The following is a 17,137-nucleotide window of genomic DNA, read 5'->3' on the forward strand; positions in this document are numbered from 1 at the left end:
GCATGCTGCTATGCTTCCTGTCATGCTGATAAAGGACTAAACCTCTGAACCTGTAAGCCAGCCCTAACTAAATGTTTTATTGGGGTTCCTATGGCCATGGTGTCTCTTCACAGCAATAAAACATAGACTAAGGCAAGGTCCTTGAGGTGATTATGCAGGAGAAGAATAGACCAGAGAGAGAAAGACAAAAAAGATAAAGATATAAAACCTAAATAATAGAAAAGACTGGAGCCCTTCCCCTCTATGGCTACATGGAAAAGGAAAAGCAAGAAAAGCTGCAGTATCCGAATTCGAAGTGACCCATAAAGGGTGTGGTGGTTTGAATAGGTATGGCTAGACTCATGGGTTTGAATGCTTGGCCCATAGGGAACTAGACTATTAGAAGGTATGGCCTTGTTGGAGAAATGTGTTACCAGGAGGACAGGCTTTGAGGTCTCCTATGCTCAAGCTACATCCAGTGTGATACACAGTCTCCTGCTGCTGCCTGCAGATCAATATGTAGAACTCTCAGCTCCTTCTCTAGCACCAAGTCTGCTTGCACAAAGCCATGTTTCCCACCATGACAATAATGGACTGAACCTCTGAACTGTAAGCCAGCCCCAATTACATGTTGTCCTTTATCAGAGACGCCATATCACGGTGTCTCTTCACAGCCATGGAAACCGTAAGACAAAGGGTCTCACAGCTCCTGTGATGACAAGAGCTTCTAAAGCATCGCAGCTGTCTGATCCACTTCTGTTCTCAGGAATGTGTTTCTCTTTTTTTTTTTTTTTTTTTTTTTTTTTTTTTTTTAGAGCTGGGGACCCGAACCCAGGGCCTTGCGCTTCCTAGGTAAGCGCTCTACCACTGAGCTAAACCCAGCCCCTGTTTCTCTTTCTTAATAAATGGTCTGTATTTCTGCCACTATTCATGTATCCCTCAGTCGATTCTTTGTTCTAGGACAAAAGCCTGGGAATCTCAGCAGGTGCCCCCAACCTCTGATCCACGTCTATAATAAGCAGGCCTCGTGGATAGGTGAGGTGTGTTAGTAAAAGGGCTTGGGGTGGTTACTTTGTCCCATTTGCCTTTCTAGCTATGCCAGAAGATGCCATTTTGAAAGCAGAAAACACACCCTCTATCAATCACTAAATCTTCTGGCTTTCCTGCCCCGAGGACTCTGAGAAGTAAGTTGTACTATTTATAATTACTGTCTTAATTAGGGTTTTACTGCTGTGGACAGACACCATGACCAAGGGGCTGGCTTACTGGTCAGAGGTTCAGTCACTGTCATCAAGGTGGGAGCATGGCAGCATCCAGGCAGGCCTGCTGAGTGTTCTACATCTTGTTCTGAAAGCAAACAGAAGACTGGTTTCCAGGGAGCTAAGATGAGGGTCTTAAAGTCCATACCCACAATGACACACCTCCTCCAACAAGGCCACATTTACTCCAACAAGGACATACCTCCTAATAGTGTTACTCCAGGACCAAGTATATTCAAATCAACACAATTACCCATCCTAAGGACTTTTGTAATAGTATAAAAGCACCAGGAAAGCTCAGCTGCTCTCAGACCTTAAGGAGCCTTCCGATTAGGAGAGCTGGGATGCACCAGTTCAGAGTGTTAGGCTGGAACCTCTACCCATCCCCTGCACAAGCTGGGAAACCCCCATCTCCCTTCCTTCCTCCAACCCCACCTGCACAGAGAAAACTCCCAGGCCCACTTAGAGAAAATTCCTCTGGGCTAATACGTCATCTCTCCAAGTTCTGGCCACCTACCCAACAGTGCCCGCCCAGGGGTTCAGGTTTTGACCTTGTATAGACATAAGCCAAGCTCCTAACTGACAAGTCATCACCCCTTGCCTAAACTCTATAAAATCCACTTGTTTTAGCCTGGATGTGTGATCTCCACCTGTGTGATTGGTGGACCCACACTAGAGCTGTCTCTTAATGAACCTGCCTTCATCTACTTTTTTTTTCTTTTTTTCTTTTTTCTTTTTTTCCGGAGCTGGGGACCAACCCAGGGCTTTGGCCCAGGCAAGCGCCACCACTGAGCTAAATCCCCAACCCCTTTCATCTACTTTTATTTATTTTTAATTAACTTGAGTATTTCTATTTACATTTCGTTGTTATTCCCCTTCCCCCCCGCCAACATCCCCCTCACCCTCCCCCTCCCCTTTTATGGGTGTTCCCTCCCACCCTCCCCCCATTACCAACCTCCCTGCACCAATCACATTCACTGGGGGTTCAGTCTTAGTAGGACCCAGGGCTTCCCCTTCCACTGATGCTCTATAAATATCCATTGCTACCTATGAGGTTTCCAGGGTCAGCCATGGATAGTCTTTTAGGTAGTCTTAGTCCCTGAAGCCTGTTGCTTGGCATTGTTGTACATATGGGGTCCCCACCTAAGAGTTCTTCTCTGATTCCTTCAACGGGGGTCCTGTTCTCAGTTCAGTGGTTTGCTGCTGGCATTCGCCTCTGTATTTGCTGTATTCTGGCTGTGTCATCTACTTTTAATGTGGTGTAATCTGGCCAATATCTGCATCACAGAAGGAAAGAAAAGGCCTATTGAAAAGGTCTTTCTGTTCTCCCCCAGGCCTGGAGTTTACTTCCCAGCACCCATGTGGGATGGCTCATGGTTGCTGGAACTTCAGTTCCATAGGATCTGATCTGACCCTTCTGGCCTTGGCCTTGGTGGGCACCTGCACACACACACACACACACACACACACACACACACACACACACACACACAAACTTCTTTGAATCTTTTTATGTGCATGAGTGCTTTGCCTCTATGTATGCCTGTGCACCCCCTGCATGCCTGATGCCTAAGGCAGATCCCACAGCACTGGAATTACACACAGATGTGAGCCATAGACCGGGTCCTCTGGAAGAACAGCCAGTGCTCTTAATCTCAGAGCCACGTCTCTAGCTGCAATCACATTTGTTTTAATTTGCAAAAAGAAGATGTTAAATAATGAACACGAAATAAGGTATTAAAGTTATCTCAAGGAGTAGAAAGAGTTATTTCTGTCTGTCTACACAAGGGCCCATAACCTACTTTCTGCGCATGATATGGGCCACTCTGATGTGAAATGTATTACGCATTTGTTATAATTTGAACCCCTTACCTCTTATGGTACCTTTTTGTTGTCTGCCGACAGATGGGCACACTAGAGATGCCAGCCATGGCAGCCGGCTGCTGTGCATTTGCAACATGACAGAACCTCCAGAGAAATCCATTCACTTGACCCTTGTATCTCTTTACTTGAGAGGCAGTCAGTTGGGATGGAGCATCTTCAGAGAATCCAAATATTCTTTAGGAAGCAGCAGCTTCAAGGACTGGAGAGATGGCTCAGTGGTTAAGAGCACTGACTGCTCTTCCAGAGGTCCTGAGTTCAATTCCCAGCAACCGCACAGTGGGTCACAGCCATCTGTAATGGGATTCGATGCCCTCTTCTGATGTTTCTGAAGACAGTGACAGTGTACTTATATGAACAAAATAAATTTAAAAAAAACCCAGCAGCCTCAGACATTATTTGGAATGGACTAACATGCTTTAATCTTTTGAGAGAAGCTGAACACTGCTGAGAGTTGCATGGTTACAATCAGCCTATACGCCACTAGCAATTAATTCAATATTTCCACAGTCTGTGCTGCTCTGAAACACTGTAAGAAAAAAAAAAAAAACCCTCCAGTATTTATCCTTTTGATTTTCAAGAATTTCAGATTTTAAAAATATTTAAATTATTACTCATTTAAATTACAAAATAGGGGAACACAAAAAAATCAAAGTAGACCAGTTATCCAATTTATTTAAACAGGGCAGTTTATGCATTTGGATAATTTTTTTTGTGTGTTAGAATGTGTTGCTGTAAAATTATTTAAAAAATAATAAAATGCTGTCTTTTATCCTGCACTAGGTCCCGCACCATGGTGCCCCCAAGATATCTGATAGATTTCTTAATCTCAGTCAGCAAAGCCTCTCACCTGCTTTGCTCCATCCCACATCACACTGATGATGGCCTCTCTCTGAGCCTGGCTGCAATCTGTCCACCCATCCAGTTCCCAAGGCAGGCTGCCACCATGCAGAAATATACATCCCAATTCCATGGTGGCCTAGTGTCTTCGGCCGTCACATAATCTCTTAAACTTAAATCGCCACACGAAAGAACACACAACACAATAACCTCTGATCCAATTGATAAGATATAATTGCCCACCTAAACATACAAAGCCCTATACACATCCATCCCTTAAGAACATTCATAACCTTTGAAGGTACAGCATGGATTCTTAACGTCAGCTTCCATGTTGTCCTGCAGCTACTCTGCTGTCTCCTCCCCCCTTCCTCTCCCGTCTCCTCCCCTTCCTTCAAACTTTTCTCCCACCCATCCTTCCTTCTTGTCCAATGACAGGCCTTGTTCTATCTTTTTTTTTTTTTTTTTTTTTTTTTTTTTTTTTTTTTTTGAGCTGGGATTGAACCCAGGGGCCTTGTGCTTCTAGGCAAACAGCCTCTACCACTGAGCTAAATCCCCAACCCGACATGTATGACATCCTACAAGAATGATCAGATTGGAATTGGAAGTTAAATGAACAAACTTTTATTAAATTTATTACTTAAACCATACAGTCAAAAATCTAATGATGAATTTTCTGTTTTATTTGTTTGTTTTTGAGACAAGTCTCACTATATATCCCTGATGATCCTGGAATTCACTATGCAAACCAGGATGGCCTTGAACTCACAGAGATCCACTTGCTTCTGCCTGTTTCTCCCAACCCCCCCGCACAAGTACTAGAATTAAAGACAAGCACCACCATGCCTGGCATTACATTTTCTACATTTAAGAAAATATGATAAGTTGGGTGTGCCCGATGGTGCATGCTTGTAATCCTAGCTATTTAAGAAGTTAAGGCAGGAGGATTACAAGTTTGAGGACAGCCTACAGAACCAACTTAGATCCTATCCCAAAATAAAACAAAAGTGTGGGGGTGCATTTTAGTGGTAGAGTGCCTGACTAACCAGAGTAGCATCCTGGGTTTGATCCCCATTATTGTGCCCTCAGCTTGGAGAGGAGTGTTTGGGAACTGTGAAAGAATAACTCGAGGATGTATGTGGATAATACTTAAGTCTCTCTCTCTCTCTCTCTCTCTCTCTCTCTCTCTCTCTCTCTCTCTCTCTCTGCTTTATGCTTTATGCTTAAGGTAAAAAAAAGGTGTGAGCTCTCAGATTATTGCTGCTCTATCCATCATGCTTGCCTGCTGCTGTGCCTCCCACAATGATACTGATTGATAACCTTATTCCTCTGGTATCATAAGCCCAAATAAACCCTTTCTTCTATAAGTTGCCTTGATCGTGGTATTTTATCACTTTATTGTGACTAATACACACCATAGCCAAAAGCAACTTGGGTTTGGAAGGGGATTATTTGGCTTACAGCTTATAGTTCATCATCAAGGGTAGAAGTCAAGGCAGGAACTGAAGCAGAGACCATGGAGAAATGAACGCTGTCCTTGCTCATTTTGCTTTCTTATAGAGCTCAGGACCACTTGTCCAGGGGTGGCACCACCCAGCGTGGGCTGTGCCTTCTCACATCAATAATTAATCAAGAAAATGCCCCCACAGACATTCCCACAGGCCAAATACAACGGAGGCCATTCCTGAGTTGTGGTCTCCTCTTCTCAGGTGACTCTAGTTTGTATCAAGTTGAGAAAAACTAGTCACCTCGCTTGTGTACTGATAAAATCCAAGATTCCCTACACTGTGTCCTTATACATCTGTGGCATTACATGTACCAACTTTGATACTGACTTTTGAACAAAGCTGTTTCTTGCAATTTGGATATGGCTTGTATGGTCTGTGATGGTTTGTATGTGCTTGGCCCAGGGAGTGGCATTATTAGAAGGTGTGGCCTTGTTGGAGTAGGTGTGTCACTGTGGGTGTGTGTTATAAGACCCTACTTCTAGCTCCCTGGAAGCCAGTATTCTGCTAGCAGCCTTCAGTTAAAGATGTAGAACTCTCAGCCCCTCCTGCACCATGGATGCTGCCAAGCTCCTGCCTTGATGATAATGAACTGAACCTCTGAACCTGTAAGCCAGCCCCAATTCAATGTTGTCCTTATAAGAGTTGCCTTGGTCATGGTATCTGCTCACAGCAGTAAAACCCTAACTAAGACATGGTCTTTATGTATTAGTGTTTTCATAGCTCATTACATAAGTGAATTTCCTTCTGAGGAAATGGTTAAGCCTCAGAAGAATTTTCAGGGCACTCTGTTGCCTCTGAACACTGAATCTATGAGCATCTAGGATGCCTCATGGAAGCTGAGGTAGCATCTCCCAGATGGTCTCTCAAAGGAGGGCTGCTCCCAGAAGATGAGCACCTGTGGCTTAGCCGCCAGAGCAGCTGCACCATCTGCAGTTCGCTCACCTGCTGCTGCTCCCTGGCAACCAGGCCTGGCATCACAGATGGCATCCACTGCAGTTGGTGTGACTGTGAGCTCTGTGGTACGGCACACCTTGGGTCACGCCATCGCTGGGGCCTTCAGCAGAGGTGGTAATGCTGAGCCTGCAAAGCCGGGCATCATTTACCAGGAGCCTGAGTGGAGAGGGCAGGGAGTTGCTGGGCCAGCAATCTCGTGGACCTTGCTCTCTTGAGATCAAGCAGTTTCTAGAGTGTGCCCACAAAGAACTAGAATAACGTCAAGCTCTGTGATGGCTTCAACAAGGTACATGGCAGTGCAGAGTTGCAAATGGTTTCATCTAATTAAGAAATTTGAGGGCTGGAGTACTGACTGCTCTTCCAGAGGTCCTGAGTTCAAATCCCAGCAACCTCATGGTGGCTGACAACCATCTGTAATGAGATCTGATGCCCTCTTCTGGTGTGTCTGAAGACAGCTGTAGTGTACTTATATAATAAGTAAATAAGTCTTTTAATAAAAAAAATTGAACTGAAGAAATGTAATTGGCGCTACATAATTGATAGTGCAAATGGGGACCCATATTTCTAATAACTCCATTGCTTCAGGATGACCATGAAAGAGTTATAACTATAGATGGTCACTGAGGCTTGTAGGGTGGTCACTGGGCAAGAGTTGGGCCTCCTTGAACTAACTGTATTGTGCTTTGTGAGTTAATAAAAATAAAGTGGTTTTATTCTGGGGGAAAAAAGTTTCTCAGGGCTGTAGAAACGACTCAGTGGTTGACATTACTGGCTGTTTTCCAGAGTACCTGGGTTGAGTCCTAGTACCCACATGGCTCATAACTGTCTGCGACTCCAGTTCCAGGGGATCTGACGCCTTCTTCTGGCCTCTGCAAGCATTAGGCATGGTCATGCTCCCAACCGTGCAAAACATTCATGCACATAAAAATAATTTTTTAATATCTAATAATTCTGAGAGGAATAACTCATGCCTTTAATCTCAGACTCAAGAGGCAGAAACAAGTAGGTCTCTGCAAGTTGGAGGCCAGTCTGACTTATATTCAGGGTTCTAAGCTAGCCAAGGTTACATAGTGAGACTCTCAAAACCCATAGGACACAAGTCAAGAAAAAATAAATTTACTTGTTTGTTTGTTTGCTTGTTTACTTATTATTTTGGTTTTTAGAAACAGGGTTTCTCTGTGTTGTCCTGTGTTGCAGTTTGTTGCAGTTTCCTCTCCAACCCGAATCCGCCAGTACAAAGAAAACGCAACTCAATTAATATGAAAACAATCTAGCGTCTAGATTGGGCAGATCCACCCTACACTGTCCTATTTCTAGCTCCCAAATCCCTCATCCCTTGCACCTTTTATTTGCCAGGTCTCCAGCTTCTCCTTCTCCCAGGACAACTCTCTCCTCCTTTCTTTCCTTTCTCCTCCCCCGACTCCTCCCCCTCCTGACTCCTCCCCCTCCTGACTCCTCCCCTCTCGCTCCCGACTCCTCCCTCTGCCCAAATCTCGAGCTCTTGCCTTTATTTTACAAATTCAGAGAGAACTCCAAGGCAAACCACAACAGTCCTGGCTGTCCTGAACTCATGTTTGGACCAGGCTAGCCACAAACTCAGAAATCTACCTGCCTCCGCCTCCCAAATGTTGGGATTAAAAGAGTATACCACCACTATCCAGCTAATTTTTAAAATCTCTTTTTTTTTTAAAAAAAAATTATTTATTTTATGTATATGGGTATACTGTTGCTGTCTTCAAACACATCAGAAGAAGGCATCTAGATCCCATTACAGATGGTTGTGAGACACCATGTGGTTGCTGGGAATTGAACTCGGGACCTCTGGAAGAGCAGTCAGTGCTCTTAACCACTGAGCCATCTCTCCAGCCCCCTAAAATATCTTTTTTTTTTAAAGATTTATTTTATTTATTATATATAAGTACACCATAGCTGTCTGCAGACACACCAGAAGAGGACATCAGATCCCATTACAGATGGTTGTGAGCCACATGTGGTTGCTGGGATTTGAGCTCAGGGCCTCTGGAAGAGCAGTCGGTGCTCTTAACCACTGAGCCATCTCTCCAGCCCATATCTTATTTTAAAAATGCCCTACTATTTACTCTTAAGAAATACTGTGAAGGGAATAAATAAACTAGGTCAAGGCAAGGTAAAAGATGTACATCAAAAGATGTAAAAGAATATGACCTGGGCATGGTGGCATACAGAGGCAGAGGCAGGCAGATCTTTGAGTTCAAGACCAGCCTGGTCTACAGAGTCAGTTCCAGATCAGCTTGGGCTACACAGTGAGGCCTTGTCTCAAAGAAACAAACATATAAGCAAAAAGAACATGCTGGGCTGGGATATGGCTCAGTTGGTAGACTGGTGTCCAGCATGCACAAAGGCCGGGGTTCGATCCCTCACCCTGCATAAAACACAGTGTGGTAGCTCTCATCGGCACTCCCAGAACTCAGGAAGTGGAGGTGACAGAATCAGAAGTTCATGGTTATCCTCTGCTACATGAAAGAGCTGGAGGCCAGCCTGGGGTATCTGAGATCTTGTCATTGTTTTTGTTTTTTGAAACGGGGTTTCTTTGTGCAGCCCTGGCTGTCCTGGAACTTGCTCTGTGGACCAGGCTAGGCTGGAACTTAGAGATTCATCTTCCTCTGCCTCCCAAGTGTTGGGACTAAAGGACTGTGCCAGTATTCCTGGCAAAACGGGGAAGTGAAAGTTGCTTTTTCTACTCAGGAAGACCACATCTCATTTAGCATTAACTTCCGTGCCATTTAGTTCTCTCTGGCCTAGAGCAGTTCTTTCTTCTCGATTATGGCCTTAGCATTTTGAAAAAACACAGGAGCCCAGAGCACACTGCGGAGAATGCTAGCCCGTTCAGGTTTCCCTGACATTTTCGGAATGATGTGATTTAGATTGTGCCTGATGGTTGGGATGATACCTGGTTCTAGGTGACTTGCAAGAAACACCAGACACTGATTTGTTCCATGACTTGTGAGGTGAACTTTGATAATGAGGCCTCTTCATTATGGCGTTTGCTTTCCCTCTGTAACGGTAAGTGATTTGTGGGGGAGGGGATTCTGGGACCGTGAAATATTCTGCGCATCGACCCGCCTCTCACTAATTTTCATGTCATTAGATGACTCTCTCTTTTTTTTTTTTTTTTTTTTTGTTTCCGGAGCTGGGGACCGAACCCAGGGCCTTCCGCTTGCTAGGCAAGCGCTCTACCACTGAGCTAAATCCCCAACCCCTTTAGATGACTCTCGTTTTGTTGTTTTGACACACATGTTTTTCTCTGTAGCCCTTGCTAGCGTCTCAGTTATGGTAATTTCTGCCTTAGCTTCCGGAGTGCTGGAATTAAGATGACTCATGCCTGACTGCCCATTCAATGACTTACCTCAATCAAAATCATTAACTGTTGTCTTAAGGTTTCTATTGCTAATAGACACCGTGACCACGGCCACTCTTAAGAGTTATATTGGGAATGGCTTACAGATTCAGAGGTTTAGTCCATTATTGCCATGGTTGAAAGCATGGCGGCTCACAGACAGGGTGCTGGAGAGTTCTACATCTGAGTGGGCAGGAAGCAGGTCTTCCTGTGACTGTGAGTCACTGACCCTGGGCCTGAAACTTCTGGGACCTCAAAAGCCTGCCTCCTAGTGACCCACTACCTTCAACAAGGCCACACCCACTCCAAGACCACACCTACTCCAAGAAGACCACACCCCCTAACAGTGCTACTCCTTGAGCCCGTGGGGGTTATTTTTATTCAAACCATCACAACTGTGCTAGTTGACAAGTTGTGATTTTATACACATATTGCCTCTGACTTGGCCAGTGTAGACCTTTGAGACTGAGTCTTTCTGACAAGTCCCTGTTATTTCTGAAGCACTTCCTTATTTTGTGGCACTTCACAAAGTCACAGGCTCTCAGCTTACCATACATCTGCCCTCCTCACATCTCTGGCAACACTTCCTGTGCCTGGAACTCTCCCAGAATTCTCTCTGCTTACCAGATTTCCCACTTTCTAGTCTACCCTTTCCCACAGGCCATAGGCTTTTTTTTGTTTTTTTCAACTTGACCGGTGATAAATCTCAATACAGTACTCAAGATGTTCTCTCTATAAGGGCTTTAACTCCAGCTTGAGGGACTCTGATGTCTCTTCTGCCCTCTGTGAGCACCTGTTCTGACTATAAATCCCCACAAAAACACACATACGACATAATCTTAAAAAAAAAAAAAAAGGAAAACAAACCATATATCCTACAAGAGTTGGTTTTGCTCATCAGAGGATTCTCAGCACGTGTACAGAAAGTGTTCCATAAATACCATCTGAATGAGTAACAAGCACACCTCAGAGACACTGGAGTCATCACTGCAATTCCAAGTCCAAGGGTCACCACAAAGCAATCTCCGTCTGCATTCTTCTGCTGGAGCCACTTATCACATCACTGACTCAGCTTAAAATAGATTTCTTTGCCCTGCAGTTTACTGATACTGGATTAGAACCAGGCTACAAAGATTTGTCTGTGTCCTTTTTTGAATTTAAAATTTGTGTGACTGCACAAAGCATACACACACATACACACACACACACACACACACACACACACACACACACGTGTAAAGGTCAGCAGATTTGTAGTAGCTGGCCCTCTCTTTCCATCATGTGGGTTCTGGGGATCAAACTCTGACCATCAGACTTGGTGGGAGGAATCTTTACCCACTGAGCCATTGCTCCAGTTCCAGTGTCCCCTTTTCCAAGGTGCTGGGTTTTCTAAGTGGTTAAAAAGTGAATTTTGTAACTGTGACTGTTTTGACCATGACACTACCAACCTCCCTATAGTTTGAGACTCCCCTCTGCCCTTATGAAGTTCCATGAACCCAGCATCTTCCCTTAGTGCCTTCTGCATCAGAGGCATCGGCTGCTGTCTTCAGTTATTGCCTCTGAATTCTTTAACCCAGTCCTCCCGTGTCTATTTAACCAATTCCCTTAGGAAACATTTTGTTTACAAGTAGCACGATATAATACTTACTGTAAAGGAATTAAATAATTCAAAATGTACAGTTAAGCAGAGCGCCTTTTTATGTTTTATCTGAAAAAAAAAATCTAGATTATAGTCAAGGTCAACCAAGTACATTCTTCATCGTTGTCCTTGGTAGTGAGCCTTCCGGCTGCATCTTCCTCACACCGTGCAGATTTCTAGAGAGCTGAGAGCAGTCCTGCTGGGAGTTCCGAGCATGACTTGGTAATAAGGGTCCCTGCGAACAGTTCAGGGGGTAAAAGCACTTTGACGAAAATCTGAATTTGCTGTAGGGAACCTATGTTAGGGTGGAGAGTTTGCTCTCTGGAACCCACATAAAGGAAGAGAGGAGCAGTTCAAGGAAGCTGTCCTCTGTCTTCCACACCCATGCAATCTTCACACACACAATAATACATTTTAAAAAGGAAAGAACTAGCTGGGAGGTGGTGTCACGTGCCTTTAATCCCAGCATTCGGGAGGCAGAGACAGGCAGATCTCTATGAGTTCGAGGCCAGCTTGGTCTACAGAGAGAGTTCCAGGACAGCCAGGGCTACACAGAGAACCCTGTTTCAAGGGGCAAAATAAACCCAACACACAACACACACACACACACACACACACACACACACACACACACACACACACACACACACACACACACACTGAGGGAACCAGGTGGGCTGGCCATCTCTTTGAGCAAATTTGATGATGAAAATTTTGTATCTTGTCCATTGCAAATGTGAAACCAAAGCCAAATGTTTCCCAGGTTTTCATGTGTACTGTCACAGGAACACTAGGGACGCCATGGGCATTTGAGTCCCCTAATGGTGATGGTACAATCGCCTTGTGTCTATCCCAAGCAGACCATTCCTCTGCAGCTCAGGGCAGCACCCCTCCCCCCCTTTCCCAGTATCTTTTCTTTGGATTCCATCCCTCCTTAATTCTCTGCAAGTCTAGCTGCCTTGTAGAGTGTTTATTATTACGAATAGAAACAATGTGATAAAAGGTTGGTTATTTAGGATCAACCTTCCTGACTGTCCTGGGTCTAGCTCTCTAGACCAGATTGGCCTTGAACTCTGAGATCCACCTGCCTCTGCCTCCCAAGGGCCATCAGTGTCCGGCTCAACTGACTTTTTTTTTTTTTTTAAAGATTTATTCATTTTTATTACATATAAGTACACTGTAGCTGTCTTCAGACACACCAGAAGAGGGCATCAGATCCCATTACAGATGGTTGTGAGCCACCATGTGGTTGCTGGAAATTGAACTCAGGACCTCTGGAAGAGCAGTCGGGTGCTCTTAACTGCTGAGCCATCTCTCCAGCCCTCAACTGACTTTTATACTAATCTACTTGTGCACCAACTTTATGGAAAGGACATGAATATAATAAAGTCTAATAATTTCGGCTTTTTGTTGTTGTTTGGTTCTGGTTCTGAAATAGAATCCAGCTATACAGCCCAGAATGGCTGAGTGCTTGCTATGGAGCCCAGGGCGAGGAGCCTTTTGCCTCAGCCTCCCAAAACCTGAGACTGCAGGCCTGAGTTTTAACAGTATTTTTGACGTCATGCACAATAAAAACAAAATTAACAGGAACTCAATTCTTACAACTGATGGACTATATTCAACAAGGCTTCCCCTACAGAAACCGGATGTTTGCCCACCATGCAGAGTTATACAGTGACACCTAGTGTACCCTTTTGGTAAGATCCTCTAGATTATAGTTTTGGATGAGAAGGCACTCTTTTTCCTGTATTTGATTGATGAGTGTGTTTGAGACAGTGTCTTGCTGTTGTAGCTCAGCGTTGCCCCAGCCCACAATCCTCTTGCCTGAGCCTCCCAAAGTGCTAGAATTACAAGCGTTTGCCACTCTGCTCTCTGTGACGGAATCTCACTCTGGCTGTCCTGGAATTTACTTATGTAGATCAGGCTGGCCATGAGCTCACAGAAACCCATCTGCCTCTGCCTCCCGAGTGCTGGGATTAGAAGCGCGTGCCACTACAACCGTGTACTTTGAAATCCTGATGCAAACACGCTACCCAATCAGTGCTTATGAATCCTGATTTTTTAGCTTATGGTGCATTTCTCACCCCTGATCAATCATGATGTTGAGGATCTTCCCATGTGCTTCAGGGATATTTGTGTGCTTTCTTTGGGAAAGTGTAAACTCAGGTCCTATCCAAAAAAAAATCTTTTGCCTTAATCTTTGGACAATCTGTTACCCAGAGTGTCCTTGAACTCTGGGTTCAATGAACAAGGTGAGACTACTGAAACTTGCCCCTGGTGCCCAGCTCTTTGTTTAGTATTAAAAAAAAAAATGCTTTTTAATGATTTACTCTCATCTCATGGGCATCGCTGTTTTGCCTGCACATGTGTGCGAGGGGGTCAGGTCCCTTGGGACTGGAGTTAGAGACAGTTGCTGCCGCCGCCTACGACCTTCTACTTTGGCTGTAAGAATGTGGAATTATTTTTTGACTTGGAAATTAATACACCAGGAGGGATGGTTGACAGGATTCAACAGCTCATAGACTATCGGCTGCATAGGTCTCAAGTCGGCCTCTGCTAAAACTCAATGCCTGTTTCACCAAATGGAGCCATCTTTTGAAGACACACCCAGATGCTGAACTTCCCCCTCTTGCAGACAGGGCGGTACACTATCTAGGTGGTCACTAGCAACTTCCTCATGCTTGTCTCCATGACCTACAGTGGGTACTTGGTACCACGGTAGCATTGGGGCCAGGCAGGGATGGGGCCCTTTCTCTTCGCCTGGAAGGCTGTGGTACTGCACACCACAGAGCACTGACGTCAACATCAGCCTTAGTGCAGGAGAAAGCATTTCAGGGCTGGACAACAGGATTCCTCTCCTGCCATCCCTTCTCGCCTGTCACTTTATACTCACACCCCCACTGAATAAAGGCTTCCTTGGTTTTGAGACAGGGTTTCTGTGTACCCCTGGCCTTCTTGGAACTTGACTTGTAGACCAGGCTGGCCTCGAACTCAAGAGATCCACCAGCCTGTCTCCTGAGTGCTGGGATTAAAGGTGTGCATCGCCACACCCAGCTTAAGTAGTGGTTTTTCTAATGAGATTGACGTTTCTCTTGTGAAGCCTCCTCCTGAGGTATCTTCTCCCCCATCATCCTGATCCCTGCCTAATCCAGGTAGCTTCCTACTTAATTATTTATCTGCTTCTCTTGAGTGCATGCATTTTTTAAAAGGGCCTGGGTGTGTATTTTGTGGGTGGGCTTCTCGGCCAGTGATTTAACTGAATTTTAACTTCAAACAGGATTGATGGCTTTTAGGGGCATTCTCAACTAAAGCTTAGGTTTTAATGCGGTAGTAAATGGGTAACCACTGCACCTTTCTCTGGGTGTAATGTTACACTGAAACATTGGTGGCATGTGGAGAGTAAAGATTGAATATGGGCCCAGAGTGTTTGGTGTGCTTTTCAAGGCTCTGTGGAGCCCTGACTGTCCTGGAATACTGGAGACCAGGCTGGCCTCAAACTCAGAGATCCGCCTGCCTCTGCCTCCCCAGTGCTGGGGTTAAAGGTGTGTGCTTAGTGTGTTTTGTGTACTGTTATATATTTCTCATTTTCATTGCTAACTTCACTATTTGGAGATACCAGAATTTATCACCCACTCAAAAAAAGCAATGGATGAATATGTACCAGGGACTCCCCTCTTCAAGGAGCCTGAACCCACTCGACAATCCAACCAGGGCTATTGGATCACACTGGTGAAGCAACCAGAGACAAATTCTACATCTATGTATCTGTCCTTTGCTTCACACCTTTGACTCTCACTTCTGCCCTACCAACAACTGTTTGTTCTATTGTCTGTAACAAGTTGACAGCAGCTTGAGCTACGGAATGAATGGTTGGGCCTGCCAGAACCAATAATCAAAGTGCTTGGAGAAACCGTCCTGGGGAAACAGATACCCCCAGACCGTGCTGTTCCACTGTGCACCCTCTAAGGTGGGGGAGCAGTTTAGCAGGTTCTTCCTTTATTCCCGAGTCTAACTTCCAGCTCTACTCGCCCATCACATACGAATACATACCTGCCTAGCTTTCTTTGGACTATTTTCAAACAGGGTTTTACTGCATAGGCCCGGACCTTGCTATGTAGATGAGGCCTGCCTTTCTTCCCCAGTGCTGAGCAATGGCACAGATCACCACATCTGGCTTCATCCCACGATGTTTTCTACTATTCACTGTTCAGTTGGATCTTTGGTAAGCTCAGCTTGGGCCCTATTAATTTCCAGTCTTAGGCTCCCCCAGGAACTTTTTGTTGGATTCTAAGGCTTTTCATTCTCTTGATCCCTTTTGGTTCTCAAATATACCACAAAAGGGTTACTCACAAAGGAGTATGTTTGATTTTACTGACAAGAGATCACAGCAGAATCACGGCTTTGTGCTAAGCACTAGTTAGTTTTGGGAGTAAAAGAATAAATTGGAAAGAAATGAGTGGGGGCTGGTCATTTATCAAGCTGTGCATATCTGTTTTTTCAAGCCAGGATCTGTGTAGCCCTGGGTGTCCTGGAACTCACGTTATAGACCAGGTCGGCCTCAAACTCAAGAGAAAGTCCTGGTTTTGCATCCCGTAACTAATTCTGAGGTCACTTTACTAAAAACCTGGACTATCATTTCTGTCAAACTTACTCAGAATTGTCAACTCCTTTTAAAACACTCTTGATTGTGCTCTAGTTTTCCAAAACCCAACTACTGAACTCTTGAGTCCTTTTAAAAAACCAAAATCTGTAAGTTGGAGAAACGGCTCAGTGGTTAGGTGCACTGACTGTCTTCCAGAGGTCCTGAGTTCAATTCCAGGAACCACACAACCATCTGTACTGGGGTCTGAAGACAAATCACTCATAAAAAAAGCCTAAGTCCACTTCAAAAGCAGTAAAGTCTCTTAACTGCTATGAGGCTTCTGCATGTTTGGTGCCTTAGTGTCCATGGTAAGTGTGAGATGGGTAAAGCTGGGATTAGTTCCGTCAGAGTCTGTTGGATCATAGCTGTCGGGGTGGCACGTGTGCCAGTAGCCTCAGCAACCTGGCTGGTGTGTGGCCAATCACCAGCTGTGTATGTCCCGGTGGGTACCAAGCACGCACATCACAAAAGTTTGAAAGTTTTTTCCTCTGAATTTGGTCTTCCCGTAGAATTTCTGCCATGACCAGCCCACCTTCTAGCAGAATGAGTTATTAAAATAACCACATAACCTCTAGGTCCAGATCTAACCAAATATACCAACCAACTGCCTTTGAAAGACTTGAGTCTACAAACCACCAACTGACTCAAATGACTCAGATCAAAGCAAACACTTCAGACAACCAGCTAGAGTAGTGCTTGGGAGGCCAAGGCAGGAGGATCCGAAGTCTGAGGCCACCTCACAAAAGTTTGTTCTAGGACAGGAGTGGTGGTACTTGCCTGTCCACGTGGGAGAGACATGTAAGACAGACTCACCGTGCAGCCCTAACTGGTCGTGAACTTACCATGATCTTCCCATGTACCTGGACTACAGGCGTGTGCCGATATATCTATTTCACAAGAATCTGACTCATTGAAGCAGTAACTACAATGATCTCTTACTGCGCTGTAACATCTAAACAGTTGGGGCAGTCAACGGACACAAGCACGGAGAAGCCCACCTCCTGAGACCATGGGAAGCTCAATGAGAACTCAGGATTTCAGACTGATGACTCGTTAATA

Source organism: Rattus rattus, chromosome 1 (assembly GCF_011064425.1).
Source record: "Rattus rattus isolate New Zealand chromosome 1, Rrattus_CSIRO_v1, whole genome shotgun sequence".
Lineage (NCBI taxonomy): Eukaryota > Metazoa > Chordata > Mammalia > Rodentia > Muridae > Rattus > Rattus rattus.